Genomic DNA, 21176 nt, shown 5'->3' with positions numbered 1-21176 from the left:
CTTCAGCGCCATAGCGCCTGGTACTCGGACATTGGCTCGAGGCATTTTCTCTACCCCTTCTTACCCTGCCCTGAAAAAGCAAGGTCACCCTGCGTCCACGACGTTCTGAACCCAGCTCACGTACCGCTTTAATAGGCGAACAGCCTTGTTCTGTCTTCTTGTATTGTTATTACATCCATTTTGCTTCAATTCAATTTATATATTTATTGTTCATATATTAAATTAAAAAGGGGGACCAGCATATTCAGGCCCAATACGTTGTTGTATCCCTGCGGATATTTCTCTTTCTAACCACACAATCACGAGTACCCCTATTGTGATCCCCGATACGGGAGTAAAAATAGGGACGCCTCGTGAATGGAGACAAAAGCTGTTCTCTTCATTCACGAGGTGGCGGGTCTAAAATGCAATAGATCAACCGCGAAATGCCTTTTGTGATAGACCCTAGCAAATCCCGTTTTCCTTTTAATGTTGAAAATATCTTTTACTGAAATATGTCAAATGACCTTTTTTTTAATTTAATTTCGAAAATATGCTCATTGAAATATAGTAATTGACCTCTTCGGATGCAACCAAAATTAGCCCTTACTTGTATATAATATTATTTTAATTAAATCTTTTATGCAAATATCATAGAGAGCTGAGAAATCTGCCCCTTTTTATTCCGCGGACACCCTTTTTATGGGCTGCAAATGGGCTTTGATATTCTCACTAACCCATACTGTCTTTTAGTATTTAAAGAGGGGCGTTGATATTTTTCCCCACCCTTGTAGACTATTTCCACCCCACCCCGACGGCTGGCTAACGTTAAACGTTAGGATATGTTACTTTCCCATTTGACCGGTCTCTCTCTCTCCACACACACAACAGGAACAGTTGGTGGGCCCAACAGAAACCGTTGGTGGAATGGTGGGCCCATCTTTAAACAACATAGGCCCCACCCATACCACCGTAGGATAATCCAAACCGTCCATTTGACAGGCCATAAACGTAAATAGGATGCGTCCCAAAATATCATTTCCATAGGCTGATCCTAGCCCTCCGATCTAAATAGAAACTAGATCTTATGCAACCTCTATAGATCGTAGGGTTGTGATCATCCTATGGAAATGATTTTTGGGGCACAACCTATTTACATTGTGGCCCATCAAATGAATGGTTTGGATCATTCTATGGAGTTGGTCGTAAAGTAACATTAAGGCCCGTCCACAACATAGGACGATCCAAGCCGTCCATGGTTTGGATAATCCTATGGAGTTGGCCGTACAGTAACATTAAGGCCCAATCGTAGGCCCCATCGGTTTTTTTTTTCAAATTGAAGCGTACCGTCCACAACATAGGATGATCCGAGCCGTCCATGGTTTGGATCATCCTATGGTGTGGTTCGTACCAATTTAGGCCCCACCCATATTTTTGAAAATGAAGTGTACTGTCCATACCATAGGATGATCCGAGCCGTCCATTTGATGGGCCACAATGTAAATAGGTTGTGCCCCAAAAATCATTTCCGTAGGATGATCACAACCCTACAATCTATAGAGGTTGCATAAGATGTAGTTTCTATTTAGATCGGAGGGCTAGGATCCGCCTATGGAAAAATATTTTGGGACGCAACCTATTTACGTTTATGGCCCATCAAATGGACGGTTTGGATTATCCTATGGTGTGGTATGGGCGGGGCCTACGTTGTTCAAAGATGGCCCACCATTCCACCAATGGTTTCTGTTGGGCCCACCAACTGTTCCTGTTGTGTGTGTGGAGAGAGAGAGAGAGAGAGAGAGAGAGAGAGAGAGAGAGAGAGACCGGTCAAATGGTGGGAATATGTTAGCCAGCCGTCAAGAGGGGGGGGGGGGGGGGTGGATATCAGCGCCCTTAAAGAGCTGTTAAATGGTTATTACTTTTCCCAAAATGCTCTCAACAGCCCATTAAAGAAGAAAAGACAGCTGGGTTTGTGCAAATATCAAAATACGGTTGTACTGATAACATTTCCCCATTAATAATGTGTACAAAAAATTTTGACTTCAAGATTTCCCAAAATTTCAAAGTGAGCCTATGTGGCTACTTCTTCATGCAACAGATGTTCTGCGAAATGTCTTTTGTTATGGATCCTAGCAAATCCCATTATATATGCAAATAACTTTCGAAGTTATTCAAAGAAACCTTATAAGGAAGTCTGGATTGGGAATGTGGTTCAAAAGGATCTTGAAATGGAATGTGGCGAGGGATTATTGAGATTACTTAGAGGGACTGACTTATAATTTCCATCTTTAAGAGGACATTGTTATAAATAAAGAAGGTTTATGCCTGCTTAGAAAAAGTTCAACTCGAGACAGGCCAAGAAGGCACATGTCATGTCTCAACAAACCTGATCCCTGATCTGCCTTTGGAAATTATTTTTTATAGAGAAGGGCCCACGCAAATACAGAGTAGAGTTTCCACTTCCTTGCATTCTATCATTTTTCAAGTTGAAGTTTGTTTAGACAAGATGTGGATTGTAGGATATGATGGATGCCCATTTTGTTGGTTCATGACCCATAAGCTGGAGAGAAAAAAACCTGCACACACACACACAGGCGAAGACGATGGGACCCTAAAAAGACACACAATGCCATTTTGTAGGACAGAGATATGGTCCGCGTATGATAAGGCAGGTCTCTGTGCCCCTGGATGGGACCATTCATCTCAGGCTGGCTCAAGCTTAACTTTGATGGTTTCAGCATTGGAAATCCCGGTCTAGCAAGCATTTGAGGTTTGCTTAGAGATGGGGTCGGAGGAATAATATGGTCTTTTCCGGTTTCATAGGCTTTAAGGACTCCATTGAGGTGAAAGTTAGGGCAGTTTTGCAAGAGATCAGGATAATTGACAAGTCTGACTTGAGTCAGACCATGATTGATCGAGACTCTCTCAATGTCACCATGTGTGGATGGATCACATGAGAAGATGAGACTCAGGATCGGCTTACGGGATTCCTAGTGCATTTCATCCACGTTAGGAGATTTGCAAATGAGGAGGCAGACCACCTTGCTCGGTTAGGCATTAATAAAGTCAGTTTGGAGATACTTGATTTTCTGCCTTAAATTGTTGCTTTATGCTAGTCATTATAGCCTGTTGCTTCTCTCTTTGTTTTTTTCCATTCTTACAGGCATTCTTCTTTTCTAATGAATAATATACGAACCAATCCAAAAAAAAAAACCCTAAAGAAAAGCACATGTTTGGTAACCATGAACAAGAAATTCACGGAATACAAGTGTGAGAAGTGAGGATAGAGGGCTAGCTAGAGTCAAATTTTAGAGGGTTGTGACTTAGGAGCATAAGATTAGACAGGGAAATATCGACAAAACATTCTTTCTTTAAAATAGATATTACATTTTCCCAATGTTCCTGCCCCTTCTCATGCTCCACCTCACTCATTAAGTCCCTCCAATCGCACCACCTCAAATCTCTCTCACCTATCCTCTGTCCCCTTCTAACACAAAGGGCAGGTTTGGCAACCATGAAAAAAAAATCATGGAATATTACCTTACCCAGTGTCTAGAGAGGGAGAGAATTGAGAGAGCATATTGACACCACCATGTTTTGATAATTGCACTAACACATCTTGTCTTTTATTATTGAAACAGATTACAGCTTGCCTACAATAAAAGAAGAAAAATATCCAATGCTGTGCACTGGAAGAGTTTGCTGTTTTGATAACAAAAGGCAAACTCTTATTTTGCTGTGCACTTGTGGAAATTTTTTGGTAGGTAAGCTGGGATTGAACCCCCTGCCTCCAGGTTGAAGAACGAAGCCTTGACCATTGAACTAGAGGCTCAATCCCTTAAAAAGAAACATGAGTGCAACACGAGGACTTCCCTGGAGATCACCCATCATAGTACCACCCCCAAGTATGCTTAACTTCAGAGTTCTAATGAGAACGAGAGCATTTGTGCTGGTATGATTGCACCCTAAATTAAACTGGCATTGTATATAAGAGTTAATATATCAGCTTCCAAACCATAGAGGACTTTTGACTCAATTATTTACAATTTACATGTCATATTGACCATCCAGAGGAAGACATCTAGTATTAACGTTTTCAAACTTAAATTAGTTTTTGAGTTTAATGTAATAGAATTATCAAATGTACATAAAAATACATAAAAGAAAGCAACAATAAGAGTAAATATCCAATGCACAGAACTGGTAATCCAGAAGCCCATATGTAAAATTGTATGCAAATCAAAATAATAAATAAAATATAACAAAGCGCAGAAGGGTACCTATCTTAATGTGTTTTCGAAACAATTAATGTGTTTTCTAAACAAGGTTGAGTTCAATTTTCCCTACAATGTATTTTTCAAAGAAATTTGAATTTCTAAAGAGATTTACAAACAATATATGAGAAATTAATGAATTATTGATCAAATTTGGGTTTATTTCAGAAACTTCATATGTAATTAAAGAAATTCATTAAAAAAAAAATGTATTATTGAATGATAAATAATTTTATTCAAAACAAAGGAGAAGCAACTGAACTACAGTCAATACAAGAAAAGGCGTGGTTTTAAATTTCCACCGAAACCGACATGAGTTGTTTCCATTTATATCCCGACCAAAACCAAAATCACCGGAATGCATAAGCCAAAATCGTGAGTGTAACAGTCATATACTATATTAGTATGTATTATATAATTATAATTATACGAAGTGAATGCAAAATGTGGTGCATGCATTATTTGTAAATATTTATATGAATTACATGTGAAATTTGGCAGATACTAAATTATTTGGCGTGCGCAACAGTGCATGTCATTAGGTGTTTGATGTTTTTAAACCATTAGGATGGTTGTCTTGCTTATATGATGATTTTTACTTTTATTTTTGAATAAAAGTGTGGATATCAGCGCCCTTAAAGAGCTGTTAAATGGTTATTACTTTTCCCAAAATGCTCTCAACAGCCCATTAAAGAAGAAAAGACAGCTGGGTTTGTGCAAATATCAAAATACGGTTGTACTGATAACATTTCCCCATTAATAATGTGTACAAAAAATTTTGACTTCAAGATTTCCCAAAATTTCAAAGTGAGCCTATGTGGCTACTTCTTCATGCAACAGATGTTCTGCGAAATGTCTTTTGTTATGGATCCTAGCAAATCCCATTATATATGCAAATAACTTTCGAAGTTATTCAAAGAAACCTTATAAGGAAGTCTGGATTGGGAATGTGGTTCAAAAGGATCTTGAAATGGAATGTGGCGAGGGATTATTGAGATTACTTAGAGGGACTGACTTATAATTTCCATCTTTAAGAGGACATTGTTATAAATAAAGAAGGTTTATGCCTGCTTAGAAAAAGTTCAACTCGAGACAGGCCAAGAAGGCACATGTCATGTCTCAACAAACCTGATCCCTGATCTGCCTTTGGAAATTATTTTTTATAGAGCCCACGCAAATACAGAGTAGAGTTTCCACTTCCTTGCATTCTATCATTTTTCAAGTTGAAGTTTGTTTAGACAAGATGTGGATTGTAGGATATGATGGATGCCCATTTTGTTGGTTCATGACCCATAAGCTGGAGAGAAAAAAACCTGCACACACACACACAGGCGAAGACGATGGGACCCTAAAAAGACACACAATGCCATTTTGTAGGACAGAGATATGGTCCGCGTATGATAAGGCAGGTCTCTGTGCCCCTGGATGGGACCATTCATCTCAGGCTGGCTCAAGCTTAACTTTGATGGTTTCAGCATTGGAAATCCCGGTCTAGCAAGCATTTGAGGTTTGCTTAGAGATGGGGTCGGAGGAATAATATGGTCTTTTCCGGTTTCATAGGCTTTAAGGACTCCATTGAGGTGAAAGTTAGGGCAGTTTTGCAAGAGATCAGGATAATTGACAAGTCTGACTTGAGTCAGACCATGATTGATCGAGACTCTCTCAATGTCACCATGTGTGGATGGATCACATGAGAAGATGAGACTCAGGATCGGCTTACGGGATTCCTAGTGCATTTCATCCACGTTAGGAGATTTGCAAATGAGGAGGCAGATCACCTTGCTCGGTTAGGCATTAATAAAGTCAGTTTGGAGATACTTGATTTTCTGCCTTAAATTGTTGCTTTATGCTAGTCATTATAGCCTGTTGCTTCTCTCTTTGTTTTTTTCCATTCTTACAGGCATTCTTCTTTTCTAATGAATAATATACGAACCAATCCAAAAAAAAAAACCCTAAAGAAAAGCACATGTTTGGTAACCATGAACAAGAAATTCACGGAATACAAGTGTGAGAAGTGAGGATAGAGGGCTAGCTAGAGTCAAATTTTAGAGGGTTGTGACTTAGGAGCATAAGATTAGACAGGGAAATATCGACAAAACATTCTTTCTTTAAAATAGATATTACATTTTCCCAATGTTCCTGCCCCTTCTCATGCTCCACCTCACTCATTAAGTCCCTCCAATCGCACCACCTCAAATCTCTCTCACCTATCCTCTGTCCCCTTCTAACACAAAGGGCAGGTTTGGCAACCATGAAAAAAAAATCATGGAATATTACCTTACCCAGTGTCTAGAGAGGGAGAGAATTGAGAGAGCATATTGACACCACCATGTTTTGATAATTGCACTAACACATCTTGTCTTTTATTATTGAAACAGATTACAGCTTGCCTACAATAAAAGAAGAAAAATATCCAATGCTGTGCACTGGAAGAGTTTGCTGTTTTGATAACAAAAGGCAAACTCTTATTTTGCTGTGCACTTGTGGAAATTTTTTGGTAGGTAAGCTGGGATTGAACCCCCTGCCTCCAGGTTGAAGAACGAAGCCTTGACCATTGAACTAGAGGCTCAATCCCTTAAAAAGAAACATGAGTGCAACACGAGGACTTCCCTGGAGATCACCCATCATAGTACCACCCCCAAGTATGCTTAACTTCAGAGTTCTAATGAGAACGAGAGCATTTGTGCTGGTATGATTGCACCCTAAATTAAACTGGCATTGTATATAAGAGTTAATATATCAGCTTCCAAACCATAGAGGACTTTTGACTCAATTATTTACAATTTACATGTCATATTGACCATCCAGAGGAAGACATCTAGTATTAACGTTTTCAAACTTAAATTAGTTTTTGAGTTTAATGTAATAGAATTATCAAATGTACATAAAAATACATAAAAGAAAGCAACAATAAGAGTAAATATCCAATGCACAGAACTGGTAATCCAGAAGCCCATATGTAAAATTGTATGCAAATCAAAATAATAAATAAAATATAACAAAGCGCAGAAGGGTACCTATCTTAATGTGTTTTCGAAACAATTAATGTGTTTTCTAAACAAGGTTGAGTTCAATTTTCCCTACAATGTATTTTTCAAAGAAATTTGAATTTCTAAAGAGATTTACAAACAATATATGAGAAATTAATGAATTATTGATCAAATTTGGGTTTATTTCAGAAACTTCATATGTAATTAAAGAAATTCATTAAAAAAAAAATGTATTATTGAATGATAAATAATTTTATTCAAAACAAAGGAGAAGCAACTGAACTACAGTCAATACAAGAAAAGGCGTGGTTTTAAATTTCCACCGAAACCGACATGAGTTGTTTCCATTTATATCCCGACCAAAACCAAAATCACCGGAATGCATAAGCCAAAATCGTGAGTGTAACAGTCATATACTATATTAGTATGTATTATATAATTATAATTATACGAAGTGAATGCAAAATGTGGTGCATGCATTATTTGTAAATATTTATATGAATTACATGTGAAATTTGGCAGATACTAAATTATTTGGCGTGCGCAACAGTGCATGTCATTAGGTGTTTGATGTTTTTAAACCATTAGGATGGTTGTCTTGCTTATATGATGATTTTTACTTTTATTTTTGAATAAAAGTGTGGATATCAGCGCCCTTAAAGAGCTGTTAAATGGTTATTACTTTTCCCAAAATGCTCTCAACAGCCCATTAAAGAAGAAAAGACAGCTGGGTTTGTGCAAATATCAAAATACGGTTGTACTGATAACATTTCCCCATTAATAATGTGTACAAAAAATTTTGACTTCAAGATTTCCCAAAATTTCAAAGTGAGCCTATGTGGCTACTTCTTCATGCAACAGATGTTCTGCGAAATGTCTTTTGTTATGGATCCTAGCAAATCCCATTATATATGCAAATAACTTTCGAAGTTATTCAAAGAAACCTTATAAGGAAGTCTGGATTGGGAATGTGGTTCAAAAGGATCTTGAAATGGAATGTGGCGAGGGATTATTGAGATTACTTAGAGGGACTGACTTATAATTTCCATCTTTAAGAGGACATTGTTATAAATAAAGAAGGTTTATGCCTGCTTAGAAAAAGTTCAACTCGAGACAGGCCAAGAAGGCACATGTCATGTCTCAACAAACCTGATCCCTGATCTGCCTTTGGAAATTATTTTTTATAGAGAAGGGCCCACGCAAATACAGAGTAGAGTTTCCACTTCCTTGCATTCTATCATTTTTCAAGTTGAAGTTTGTTTAGACAAGATGTGGATTGTAGGATATGATGGATGCCCATTTTGTTGGTTCATGACCCATAAGCTGGAGAGAAAAAAACCTGCACACACACACACAGGCGAAGACGATGGGACCCTAAAAAGACACACAATGCCATTTTGTAGGACAGAGATATGGTCCGCGTATGATAAGGCAGGTCTCTGTGCCCCTGGATGGGACCATTCATCTCAGGCTGGCTCAAGCTTAACTTTGATGGTTTCAGCATTGGAAATCCCGGTCTAGCAAGCATTTGAGGTTTGCTTAGAGATGGGGTCGGAGGAATAATATGGTCTTTTCCGGTTTCATAGGCTTTAAGGACTCCATTGAGGTGAAAGTTAGGGCAGTTTTGCAAGAGATCAGGATAATTGACAAGTCTGACTTGAGTCAGACCATGATTGATCGAGACTCTCTCAATGTCACCATGTGTGGATGGATCACATGAGAAGATGAGACTCAGGATCGGCTTACGGGATTCCTAGTGCATTTCATCCACGTTAGGAGATTTGCAAATGAGGAGGCAGATCACCTTGCTCGGTTAGGCATTAATAAAGTCAGTTTGGAGATACTTGATTTTCTGCCTTAAATTGTTGCTTTATGCTAGTCATTATAGCCTGTTGCTTCTCTCTTTGTTTTTTTCCATTCTTACAGGCATTCTTCTTTTCTAATGAATAATATACGAACCAATCCAAAAAAAAAAACCCTAAAGAAAAGCACATGTTTGGTAACCATGAACAAGAAATTCACGGAATACAAGTGTGAGAAGTGAGGATAGAGGGCTAGCTAGAGTCAAATTTTAGAGGGTTGTGACTTAGGAGCATAAGATTAGACAGGGAAATATCGACAAAACATTCTTTCTTTAAAATAGATATTACATTTTCCCAATGTTCCTGCCCCTTCTCATGCTCCACCTCACTCATTAAGTCCCTCCAATCGCACCACCTCAAATCTCTCTCACCTATCCTCTGTCCCCTTCTAACACAAAGGGCAGGTTTGGCAACCATGAAAAAAAAATCATGGAATATTACCTTACCCAGTGTCTAGAGAGGGAGAGAATTGAGAGAGCATATTGACACCACCATGTTTTGATAATTGCACTAACACATCTTGTCTTTTATTATTGAAACAGATTACAGCTTGCCTACAATAAAAGAAGAAAAATATCCAATGCTGTGCACTGGAAGAGTTTGCTGTTTTGATAACAAAAGGCAAACTCTTATTTTGCTGTGCACTTGTGGAAATTTTTTGGTAGGTAAGCTGGGATTGAACCCCCTGCCTCCAGGTTGAAGAACGAAGCCTTGACCATTGAACTAGAGGCTCAATCCCTTAAAAAGAAACATGAGTGCAACACGAGGACTTCCCTGGAGATCACCCATCATAGTACCACCCCCAAGTATGCTTAACTTCAGAGTTCTAATGAGAACGAGAGCATTTGTGCTGGTATGATTGCACCCTAAATTAAACTGGCATTGTATATAAGAGTTAATATATCAGCTTCCAAACCATAGAGGACTTTTGACTCAATTATTTACAATTTACATGTCATATTGACCATCCAGAGGAAGACATCTAGTATTAACGTTTTCAAACTTAAATTAGTTTTTGAGTTTAATGTAATAGAATTATCAAATGTACATAAAAATACATAAAAGAAAGCAACAATAAGAGTAAATATCCAATGCACAGAACTGGTAATCCAGAAGCCCATATGTAAAATTGTATGCAAATCAAAATAATAAATAAAATATAACAAAGCGCAGAAGGGTACCTATCTTAATGTGTTTTCGAAACAATTAATGTGTTTTCTAAACAAGGTTGAGTTCAATTTTCCCTACAATGTATTTTTCAAAGAAATTTGAATTTCTAAAGAGATTTACAAACAATATATGAGAAATTAATGAATTATTGATCAAATTTGGGTTTATTTCAGAAACTTCATATGTAATTAAAGAAATTCATTAAAAAAAAAATGTATTATTGAATGATAAATAATTTTATTCAAAACAAAGGAGAAGCAACTGAACTACAGTCAATACAAGAAAAGGCGTGGTTTTAAATTTCCACCGAAACCGACATGAGTTGTTTCCATTTATATCCCGACCAAAACCAAAATCACCGGAATGCATAAGCCAAAATCGTGAGTGTAACAGTCATATACTATATTAGTATGTATTATATAATTATAATTATACGAAGTGAATGCAAAATGTGGTGCATGCATTATTTGTAAATATTTATATGAATTACATGTGAAATTTGGCAGATACTAAATTATTTGGCGTGCGCAACAGTGCATGTCATTAGGTGTTTGATGTTTTTAAACCATTAGGATGGTTGTCTTGCTTATATGATGATTTTTACTTTTATTTTTGAATAAAAGTGTGGATATCAGCGCCCTTAAAGAGCTGTTAAATGGTTATTACTTTTCCCAAAATGCTCTCAACAGCCCATTAAAGAAGAAAAGACAGCTGGGTTTGTGCAAATATCAAAATACGGTTGTACTGATAACATTTCCCCATTAATAATGTGTACAAAAAATTTTGACTTCAAGATTTCCCAAAATTTCAAAGTGAGCCTATGTGGCTACTTCTTCATGCAACAGATGTTCTGCGAAATGTCTTTTGTTATGGATCCTAGCAAATCCCATTATATATGCAAATAACTTTCGAAGTTATTCAAAGAAACCTTATAAGGAAGTCTGGATTGGGAATGTGGTTCAAAAGGATCTTGAAATGGAATGTGGCGAGGGATTATTGAGATTACTTAGAGGGACTGACTTATAATTTCCATCTTTAAGAGGACATTGTTATAAATAAAGAAGGTTTATGCCTGCTTAGAAAAAGTTCAACTCGAGACAGGCCAAGAAGGCACATGTCATGTCTCAACAAACCTGATCCCTGATCTGCCTTTGGAAATTATTTTTTATAGAGAAGGGCCCACGCAAATACAGAGTAGAGTTTCCACTTCCTTGCATTCTATCATTTTTCAAGTTGAAGTTTGTTTAGACAAGATGTGGATTGTAGGATATGATGGATGCCCATTTTGTTGGTTCATGACCCATAAGCTGGAGAGAAAAAAACCTGCACACACACACACAGGCGAAGACGATGGGACCCTAAAAAGACACACAATGCCATTTTGTAGGACAGAGATATGGTCCGCGTATGATAAGGCAGGTCTCTGTGCCCCTGGATGGGACCATTCATCTCAGGCTGGCTCAAGCTTAACTTTGATGGTTTCAGCATTGGAAATCCCGGTCTAGCAAGCATTTGAGGTTTGCTTAGAGATGGGGTCGGAGGAATAATATGGTCTTTTCCGGTTTCATAGGCTTTAAGGACTCCATTGAGGTGAAAGTTAGGGCAGTTTTGCAAGAGATCAGGATAATTGACAAGTCTGACTTGAGTCAGACCATGATTGATCGAGACTCTCTCAATGTCACCATGTGTGGATGGATCACATGAGAAGATGAGACTCAGGATCGGCTTACGGGATTCCTAGTGCATTTCATCCACGTTAGGAGATTTGCAAATGAGGAGGCAGATCACCTTGCTCGGTTAGGCATTAATAAAGTCAGTTTGGAGATACTTGATTTTCTGCCTTAAATTGTTGCTTTATGCTAGTCATTATAGCCTGTTGCTTCTCTCTTTGTTTTTTTCCATTCTTACAGGCATTCTTCTTTTCTAATGAATAATATACGAACCAATCCAAAAAAAAAAACCCTAAAGAAAAGCACATGTTTGGTAACCATGAACAAGAAATTCACGGAATACAAGTGTGAGAAGTGAGGATAGAGGGCTAGCTAGAGTCAAATTTTAGAGGGTTGTGACTTAGGAGCATAAGATTAGACAGGGAAATATCGACAAAACATTCTTTCTTTAAAATAGATATTACATTTTCCCAATGTTCCTGCCCCTTCTCATGCTCCACCTCACTCATTAAGTCCCTCCAATCGCACCACCTCAAATCTCTCTCACCTATCCTCTGTCCCCTTCTAACACAAAGGGCAGGTTTGGCAACCATGAAAAAAAAATCATGGAATATTACCTTACCCAGTGTCTAGAGAGGGAGAGAATTGAGAGAGCATATTGACACCACCATGTTTTGATAATTGCACTAACACATCTTGTCTTTTATTATTGAAACAGATTACAGCTTGCCTACAATAAAAGAAGAAAAATATCCAATGCTGTGCACTGGAAGAGTTTGCTGTTTTGATAACAAAAGGCAAACTCTTATTTTGCTGTGCACTTGTGGAAATTTTTTGGTAGGTAAGCTGGGATTGAACCCCCTGCCTCCAGGTTGAAGAACGAAGCCTTGACCATTGAACTAGAGGCTCAATCCCTTAAAAAGAAACATGAGTGCAACACGAGGACTTCCCTGGAGATCACCCATCATAGTACCACCCCCAAGTATGCTTAACTTCAGAGTTCTAATGAGAACGAGAGCATTTGTGCTGGTATGATTGCACCCTAAATTAAACTGGCATTGTATATAAGAGTTAATATATCAGCTTCCAAACCATAGAGGACTTTTGACTCAATTATTTACAATTTACATGTCATATTGACCATCCAGAGGAAGACATCTAGTATTAACGTTTTCAAACTTAAATTAGTTTTTGAGTTTAATGTAATAGAATTATCAAATGTACATAAAAATACATAAAAGAAAGCAACAATAAGAGTAAATATCCAATGCACAGAACTGGTAATCCAGAAGCCCATATGTAAAATTGTATGCAAATCAAAATAATAAATAAAATATAACAAAGCGCAGAAGGGTACCTATCTTAATGTGTTTTCGAAACAATTAATGTGTTTTCTAAACAAGGTTGAGTTCAATTTTCCCTACAATGTATTTTTCAAAGAAATTTGAATTTCTAAAGAGATTTACAAACAATATATGAGAAATTAATGAATTATTGATCAAATTTGGGTTTATTTCAGAAACTTCATATGTAATTAAAGAAATTCATTAAAAAAAAAATGTATTATTGAATGATAAATAATTTTATTCAAAACAAAGGAGAAGCAACTGAACTACAGTCAATACAAGAAAAGGCGTGGTTTTAAATTTCCACCGAAACCGACATGAGTTGTTTCCATTTATATCCCGACCAAAACCAAAATCACCGGAATGCATAAGCCAAAATCGTGAGTGTAACAGTCATATACTATATTAGTATGTATTATATAATTATAATTATACGAAGTGAATGCAAAATGTGGTGCATGCATTATTTGTAAATATTTATATGAATTACATGTGAAATTTGGCAGATACTAAATTATTTGGCGTGCGCAACAGTGCATGTCATTAGGTGTTTGATGTTTTTAAACCATTAGGATGGTTGTCTTGCTTATATGATGATTTTTACTTTTATTTTTGAATAAAAGTGTGGATATCAGCGCCCTTAAAGAGCTGTTAAATGGTTATTACTTTTCCCAAAATGCTCTCAACAGCCCATTAAAGAAGAAAAGACAGCTGGGTTTGTGCAAATATCAAAATACGGTTGTACTGATAACATTTCCCCATTAATAATGTGTACAAAAAATTTTGACTTCAAGATTTCCCAAAATTTCAAAGTGAGCCTATGTGGCTACTTCTTCATGCAACAGATGTTCTGCGAAATGTCTTTTGTTATGGATCCTAGCAAATCCCATTATATATGCAAATAACTTTCGAAGTTATTCAAAGAAACCTTATAAGGAAGTCTGGATTGGGAATGTGGTTCAAAAGGATCTTGAAATGGAATGTGGCGAGGGATTATTGAGATTACTTAGAGGGACTGACTTATAATTTCCATCTTTAAGAGGACATTGTTATAAATAAAGAAGGTTTATGCCTGCTTAGAAAAAGTTCAACTCGAGACAGGCCAAGAAGGCACATGTCATGTCTCAACAAACCTGATCCCTGATCTGCCTTTGGAAATTATTTTTTATAGAGAAGGGCCCACGCAAATACAGAGTAGAGTTTCCACTTCCTTGCATTCTATCATTTTTCAAGTTGAAGTTTGTTTAGACAAGATGTGGATTGTAGGATATGATGGATGCCCATTTTGTTGGTTCATGACCCATAAGCTGGAGAGAAAAAAACCTGCACACACACACACAGGCGAAGACGATGGGACCCTAAAAAGACACACAATGCCATTTTGTAGGACAGAGATATGGTCCGCGTATGATAAGGCAGGTCTCTGTGCCCCTGGATGGGACCATTCATCTCAGGCTGGCTCAAGCTTAACTTTGATGGTTTCAGCATTGGAAATCCCGGTCTAGCAAGCATTTGAGGTTTGCTTAGAGATGGGGTCGGAGGAATAATATGGTCTTTTCCGGTTTCATAGGCTTTAAGGACTCCATTGAGGTGAAAGTTAGGGCAGTTTTGCAAGAGATCAGGATAATTGACAAGTCTGACTTGAGTCAGACCATGATTGATCGAGACTCTCTCAATGTCACCATGTGTGGATGGATCACATGAGAAGATGAGACTCAGGATCGGCTTACGGGATTCCTAGTGCATTTCATCCACGTTAGGAGATTTGCAAATGAGGAGGCAGATCACCTTGCTCGGTTAGGCATTAATAAAGTCAGTTTGGAGATACTTGATTTTCTGCCTTAAATTGTTGCTTTATGCTAGTCATTATAGCCTGTTGCTTCTCTCTTTGTTTTTTTCCATTCTTACAGGCATTCTTCTTTTCTAATGAATAATATACGAACCAATCCAAAAAAAAAAACCCTAAAGAAAAGCACATGTTTGGTAACCATGAACAAGAAATTCACGGAATACAAGTGTGAGAAGTGAGGATAGAGGGCTAGCTAGAGTCAAATTTTAGAGGGTTGTGACTTAGGAGCATAAGATTAGACAGGGAAATATCGACAAAACATTCTTTCTTTAAAATAGATATTACATTTTCCCAATGTTCCTGCCCCTTCTCATGCTCCACCTCACTCATTAAGTCCCTCCAATCGCACCACCTCAAATCTCTCTCACCTATCCTCTGTCCCCTTCTAACACAAAGGGCAGGTTTGGCAACCATGAAAAAAAAATCATGGAATATTACCTTACCCAGTGTCTAGAGAGGGAGAGAATTGAGAGAGCATATTGACACCACCATGTTTTGATAATTGCACTAACACATCTTGTCTTTTATTATTGAAACAGATTACAGCTTGCCTACAATAAAAGAAGAAAAATATCCAATGCTGTGCACTGGAAGAGTTTGCTGTTTTGATAACAAAAGGCAAACTCTTATTTTGCTGTGCACTTGTGGAAATTTTTTGGTAGGTAAGCTGGGATTGAACCCCCTGCCTCCAGGTTGAAGAACGAAGCCTTGACCATTGAACTAGAGGCTCAATCCCTTAAAAAGAAACATGAGTGCAACACGAGGACTTCCCTGGAGATCACCCATCATAGTACCACCCCCAAGTATGCTTAACTTCAGAGTTCTAATGAGAACGAGAGCATTTGTGCTGGTATGATTGCACCCTAAATTAAACTGGCATTGTATATAAGAGTTAATATATCAGCTTCCAAACCATAGAGGACTTTTGACTCAATTATTTACAATTTACATGTCATATTGACCATCCAGAGGAAGACATCTAGTATTAACGTTTTCAAACTTAAATTAGTTTTTGAGTTTAATGTAATAGAATTATCAAATGTACATAAAAATACATAAAAGAAAGCAACAATAAGAGTAAATATCCAATGCACAGAACTGGTAATCCAGAAGCCCATATGTAAAATTGTATGCAAATCAAAATAATAAATAAAATATAACAAAGCGCAGAAGGGTACCTATCTTAATGTGTTTTCGAAACAATTAATGTGTTTTCTAAACAAGGTTGAGTTCAATTTTCCCTACAATGTATTTTTCAAAGAAATTTGAATTTCTAAAGAGATTTACAAACAATATATGAGAAATTAATGAATTATTGATCAAATTTGGGTTTATTTCAGAAACTTCATATGTAATTAAAGAAATTCATTAAAAAAAAAATGTATTATTGAATGATAAATAATTTTATTCAAAACAAAGGAGAAGCAACTGAACTACAGTCAATACAAGAAAAGGCGTGGTTTTAAATTTCCACCGAAACCGACATGAGTTGTTTCCATTTATATCCCGACCAAAACCAAAATCACCGGAATGCATAAGCCAAAATCGTGAGTGTAACAGTCATATACTATATTAGTATGTATTATATAATTATAATTATACGAAGTGAATGCAAAATGTGGTGCATGCATTATTTGTAAATATTTATATGAATTACATGTGAAATTTGGCAGATACTAAATTATTTGGCGTGCGCAACAGTGCATGTCATTAGGTGTTTGATGTTTTTAAACCATTAGGATGGTTGTCTTGCTTATATGATGATTTTTACTTTTATTTTTGAATAAAAGTGTGGATATCAGCGCCCTTAAAGAGCTGTTAAATGGTTATTACTTTTCCCAAAATGCTCTCAACAGCCCATTAAAGAAGAAAAGACAGCTGGGTTTGTGCAAATATCAAAATACGGTTGTACTGATAACATTTCCCCATTAATAATGTGTACAAAAAATTTTGACTTCAAGATTTCCCAAAATTTCAAAGTGAGCCTATGTGGCTACTTCTTCATGCAACAGATGTTCTGCGAAATGTCTTTTGTTATGGATCCTAGCAAATCCCATTATATATGCAAATAACTTTCGAAGTTATTCAAAGAAACCTTATAAGGAAGTCTGGATTGGGAATGTGGTTCAAAAGGATCTTGAAATGGAATGTGGCGAGGGATTATTGAGATTACTTAGAGGGACTGACTTATAATTTCCATCTTTAAGAGGACATTGTTATAAATAAAGAAGGTTTATGCCTGCTTAGAAAAAGTTCAACTCGAGACAGGCCAAGAAGGCACATGTCATGTCTCAACAAACCTGATCCCTGATCTGCCTTTGGAAATTATTTTTTATAGAGAAGGGCCCACGCAAATACAGAGTAGAGTTTCCACTTCCTTGCATTCTATCATTTTTCAAGTTGAAGTTTGTTTAGACAAGATGTGGATTGTAGGATATGATGGATGCCCATTTTGTTGGTTCATGACCCATAAGCTGGAGAGAAAAAAACCTGCACACACACACACAGGCGAAGACGATGGGACCCTAAAAAGACACACAATGCCATTTTGTAGGACAGAGATATGGTCCGCGTATGATAAGGCAGGTCTCTGTGCCCCTGGATGGGACCATTCATCTCAGGCTGGCTCAAGCTTAACTTTGATGGTTTCAGCATTGGAAATCCCGGTCTAGCAAGCATTTGAGGTTTGCTTAGAGATGGGGTCGGAGGAATAATATGGTCTTTTCCGGTTTCATAGGCTTTAAGGACTCCATTGAGGTGAAAGTTAGGGCAGTTTTGCAAGAGATCAGGATAATTGACAAGTCTGACTTGAGTCAGACCATGATTGATCGAGACTCTCTCAATGTCACCATGTGTGGATGGATCACATGAGAAGATGAGACTCAGGATCGGCTTACGGGATTCCTAGTGCATTTCATCCACGTTAGGAGATTTGCAAATGAGGAGGCAGATCACCTTGCTCGGTTAGGCATTAATAAAGTCAGTTTGGAGATACTTGATTTTCTGCCTTAAATTGTTGCTTTATGCTAGTCATTATAGCCTGTTGCTTCTCTCTTTGTTTTTTTCCATTCTTACAGGCATTCTTCTTTTCTAATGAATAATATACGAACCAATCCAAAAAAAAAAACCCTAAAGAAAAGCACATGTTTGGTAACCATGAACAAGAAATTCACGGAATACAAGTGTGAGAAGTGAGGATAGAGGGCTAGCTAGAGTCAAATTTTAGAGGGTTGTGACTTAGGAGCATAAGATTAGACAGGGAAATATCGACAAAACATTCTTTCTTTAAAATAGATATTACATTTTCCCAATGTTCCTGCCCCTTCTCATGCTCCACCTCACTCATTAAGTCCCTCCAATCGCACCACCTCAAATCTCTCTCACCTATCCTCTGTCCCCTTCTAACACAAAGGGCAGGTTTGGCAACCATGAAAAAAAAATCATGGAATATTACCTTACCCAGTGTCTAGAGAGGGAGAGAATTGAGAGAGCATATTGACACCACCATGTTTTGATAATTGCACTAACACATCTTGTCTTTTATTATTGAAACAGATTACAGCTTGCCTACAATAAAAGAAGAAAAATATCCAATGCTGTGCACTGGAAGAGTTTGCTGTTTTGATAACAAAAGGCAAACTCTTATTTTGCTGTGCACTTGTGGAAATTTTTTGGTAGGTAAGCTGGGATTGAACCCCCTGCCTCCAGGTTGAAGAACGAAGCCTTGACCATTGAACTAGAGGCTCAATCCCTTAAAAAGAAACATGAGTGCAACACGAGGACTTCCCTGGAGATCACCCATCATAGTACCACCCCCAAGTATGCTTAACTTCAGAGTTCTAATGAGAACGAGAGCATTTGTGCTGGTATGATTGCACCCTAAATTAAACTGGCATTGTATATAAGAGTTAATATATCAGCTTCCAAACCATAGAGGACTTTTGACTCAATTATTTACAATTTACATGTCATATTGACCATCCAGAGGAAGACATCTAGTATTAACGTTTTCAAACTTAAATTAGTTTTTGAGTTTAATGTAATAGAATTATCAAATGTACATAAAAATACATAAAAGAAAGCAACAATAAGAGTAAATATCCAATGCACAGAACTGGTAATCCAGAAGCCCATATGTAAAATTGTATGCAAATCAAAATAATAAATAAAATATAACAAAGCGCAGAAGGGTACCTATCTTAATGTGTTTTCGAAACAATTAATGTGTTTTCTAAACAAGGTTGAGTTCAATTTTCCCTACAATGTATTTTTCAAAGAAATTTGAATTTCTAAAGAGATTTACAAACAATATATGAGAAATTAATGAATTATTGATCAAATTTGGGTTTATTTCAGAAACTTCATATGTAATTAAAGAAATTCATTAAAAAAAAAATGTATTATTGAATGATAAATAATTTTATTCAAAACAAAGGAGAAGCAACTGAACTACAGTCAATACAAGAAAAGGCGTGGTTTTAAATTTCCACCGAAACCGACATGAGTTGTTTCCATTTATATCCCGACCAAAACCAAAATCACCGGAATGCATAAGCCAAAATCGTGAGTGTAACAGTCATATACTATATTAGTATGTATTATATAATTATAATTATACGAAGTGAATGCAAAATGTGGTGCATGCATTATTTGTAAATATTTATATGAATTACATGTGAAATTTGGCAGATACTAAATTATTTGGCGTGCGCAACAGTGCATGTCATTAGGTGTTTGATGTTTTTAAACCATTAGGATGGTTGTCTTGCTTATATGATGATTTTTACTTTTATTTTTGAATAAAAGTGTGGATATCAGCGCCCTTAAAGAGCTGTTAAATGGTTATTACTTTTCCCAAAATGCTCTCAACAGCCCATTAAAGAAGAAAAGACAGCTGGGTTTGTGCAAATATCAAAATACGGTTGTACTGATAACATTTCCCCATTAATAATGTGTACAAAAAATTTTGACTTCAAGATTTCCCAAAATTTCAAAGTGAGCCTATGTGGCTACTTCTTCATGCAACAGATGTTCTGCGAAATGTCTTTTGTTATGGATCCTAGCAAATCCCATTATATATGCAAATAACTTTTGAAGTTATTCAAAGAAACCTTATAAGGAAGTCTGGATTGGGAATGTGGTTCAAAAGGATCTTGAAATGGAATGTGGCGAGGGATTATTGAGATTACTTAGAGGGACTGACTTATAATTTCCATCTTTAAGAGGACATTGTTATAAATAAAGAAGGTTTATGCCTGCTTAGAAAAAGTTCAACTCGAGACAGGCCAAGAAGGCACATGTCATGTCTCAACAAACCTGATCCCTGATCTGCCTTTGGAAATTATTTTTTATAGAGAAGGGCCCACGCAAATACAGAGTAGAGTTTCCACTTCCTTGCATTCTATCATTTTTCAAGTTGAAGTTTGTTTAGACAAGATGTGGATTGTAGGATATGATGGATGCCCATTTTGTTGGTTCATGACCCATAAGCTGGAGAGAAAAAAACCTGCACACACACACACAGGCGAAGACGATGGGACCCTAAAAAGACACACAATGCCATTTTGTAGGACAGAGATATGGTCCGCGTATGATAAGGCAGGTCTCTGTGCCCCTGGATGGGACCATTCATCTCAGGCTGGCTCAAGCTTAACTTTGATGGTTTCAGCATTGGAAATCCCGGTCTAGCAAGCATTTGAGGTTTGCTTAGAGATGGGGTCGGAGGAATAATATGGTCTTTTCCGGTTTCATAGGCTTTAAGGACTCCATTGAGGTGAAAGTTAGGGCAGTTTTGCAAGAGATCAGGATAATTGACAAGTCTGACTTGAGTCAGACCATGATTGATCGAGACTCTCTCAATGTCACCATGTGTGGATGGATCACATGAGAAGATGAGACTCAGGATCGGCTTACGGGATTCCTAGTGCATTTCATCCACGTTAGGAGATTTGCAAATGAGGAGGCAGATCACCTTGCTCGGTTAGGCATTAATAAAGTCAGTTTGGAGATACTTGATTTTCTGCCTTAAATTGTTGC

At 37.1% G+C, this 21176-nt stretch overlaps 6 pseudogenes; all 6 read right to left on the bottom strand.

Moving 5' to 3' along the window:
* Positions 1-3830: 3830 nt before the first annotated feature.
* LOC143885735 (5S ribosomal RNA) lies at positions 3831-3945 on the bottom strand (annotated as a pseudogene).
* A 2896-nt stretch (positions 3946-6841) lies between these two features.
* LOC143885734 (5S ribosomal RNA) lies at positions 6842-6956 on the bottom strand (annotated as a pseudogene).
* A 2901-nt stretch (positions 6957-9857) lies between these two features.
* LOC143885733 (5S ribosomal RNA) lies at positions 9858-9972 on the bottom strand (annotated as a pseudogene).
* Positions 9973-12873: 2901 nt separating this feature from the next.
* LOC143885732 (5S ribosomal RNA) lies at positions 12874-12988 on the bottom strand (annotated as a pseudogene).
* A 2901-nt stretch (positions 12989-15889) lies between these two features.
* Positions 15890-16004, bottom strand: LOC143885730 (5S ribosomal RNA; annotated as a pseudogene).
* Positions 16005-18905: 2901 nt separating this feature from the next.
* LOC143885729 (5S ribosomal RNA) lies at positions 18906-19020 on the bottom strand (annotated as a pseudogene).
* Positions 19021-21176: the final 2156 nt, after the last annotated feature.

Source organism: Tasmannia lanceolata, unplaced genomic scaffold, assembly GCF_043159265.1.
Source record: "Tasmannia lanceolata isolate RefF3 unplaced genomic scaffold, GAP_Taslan_0.1 ptg000008l, whole genome shotgun sequence".
Classification (NCBI taxonomy): domain Eukaryota; kingdom Viridiplantae; phylum Streptophyta; class Magnoliopsida; order Canellales; family Winteraceae; genus Tasmannia; species Tasmannia lanceolata.
The sequence above is the reverse complement of the archived record's forward strand: the minus strand, read 5'-3'. Positions and strand labels throughout refer to the sequence as shown.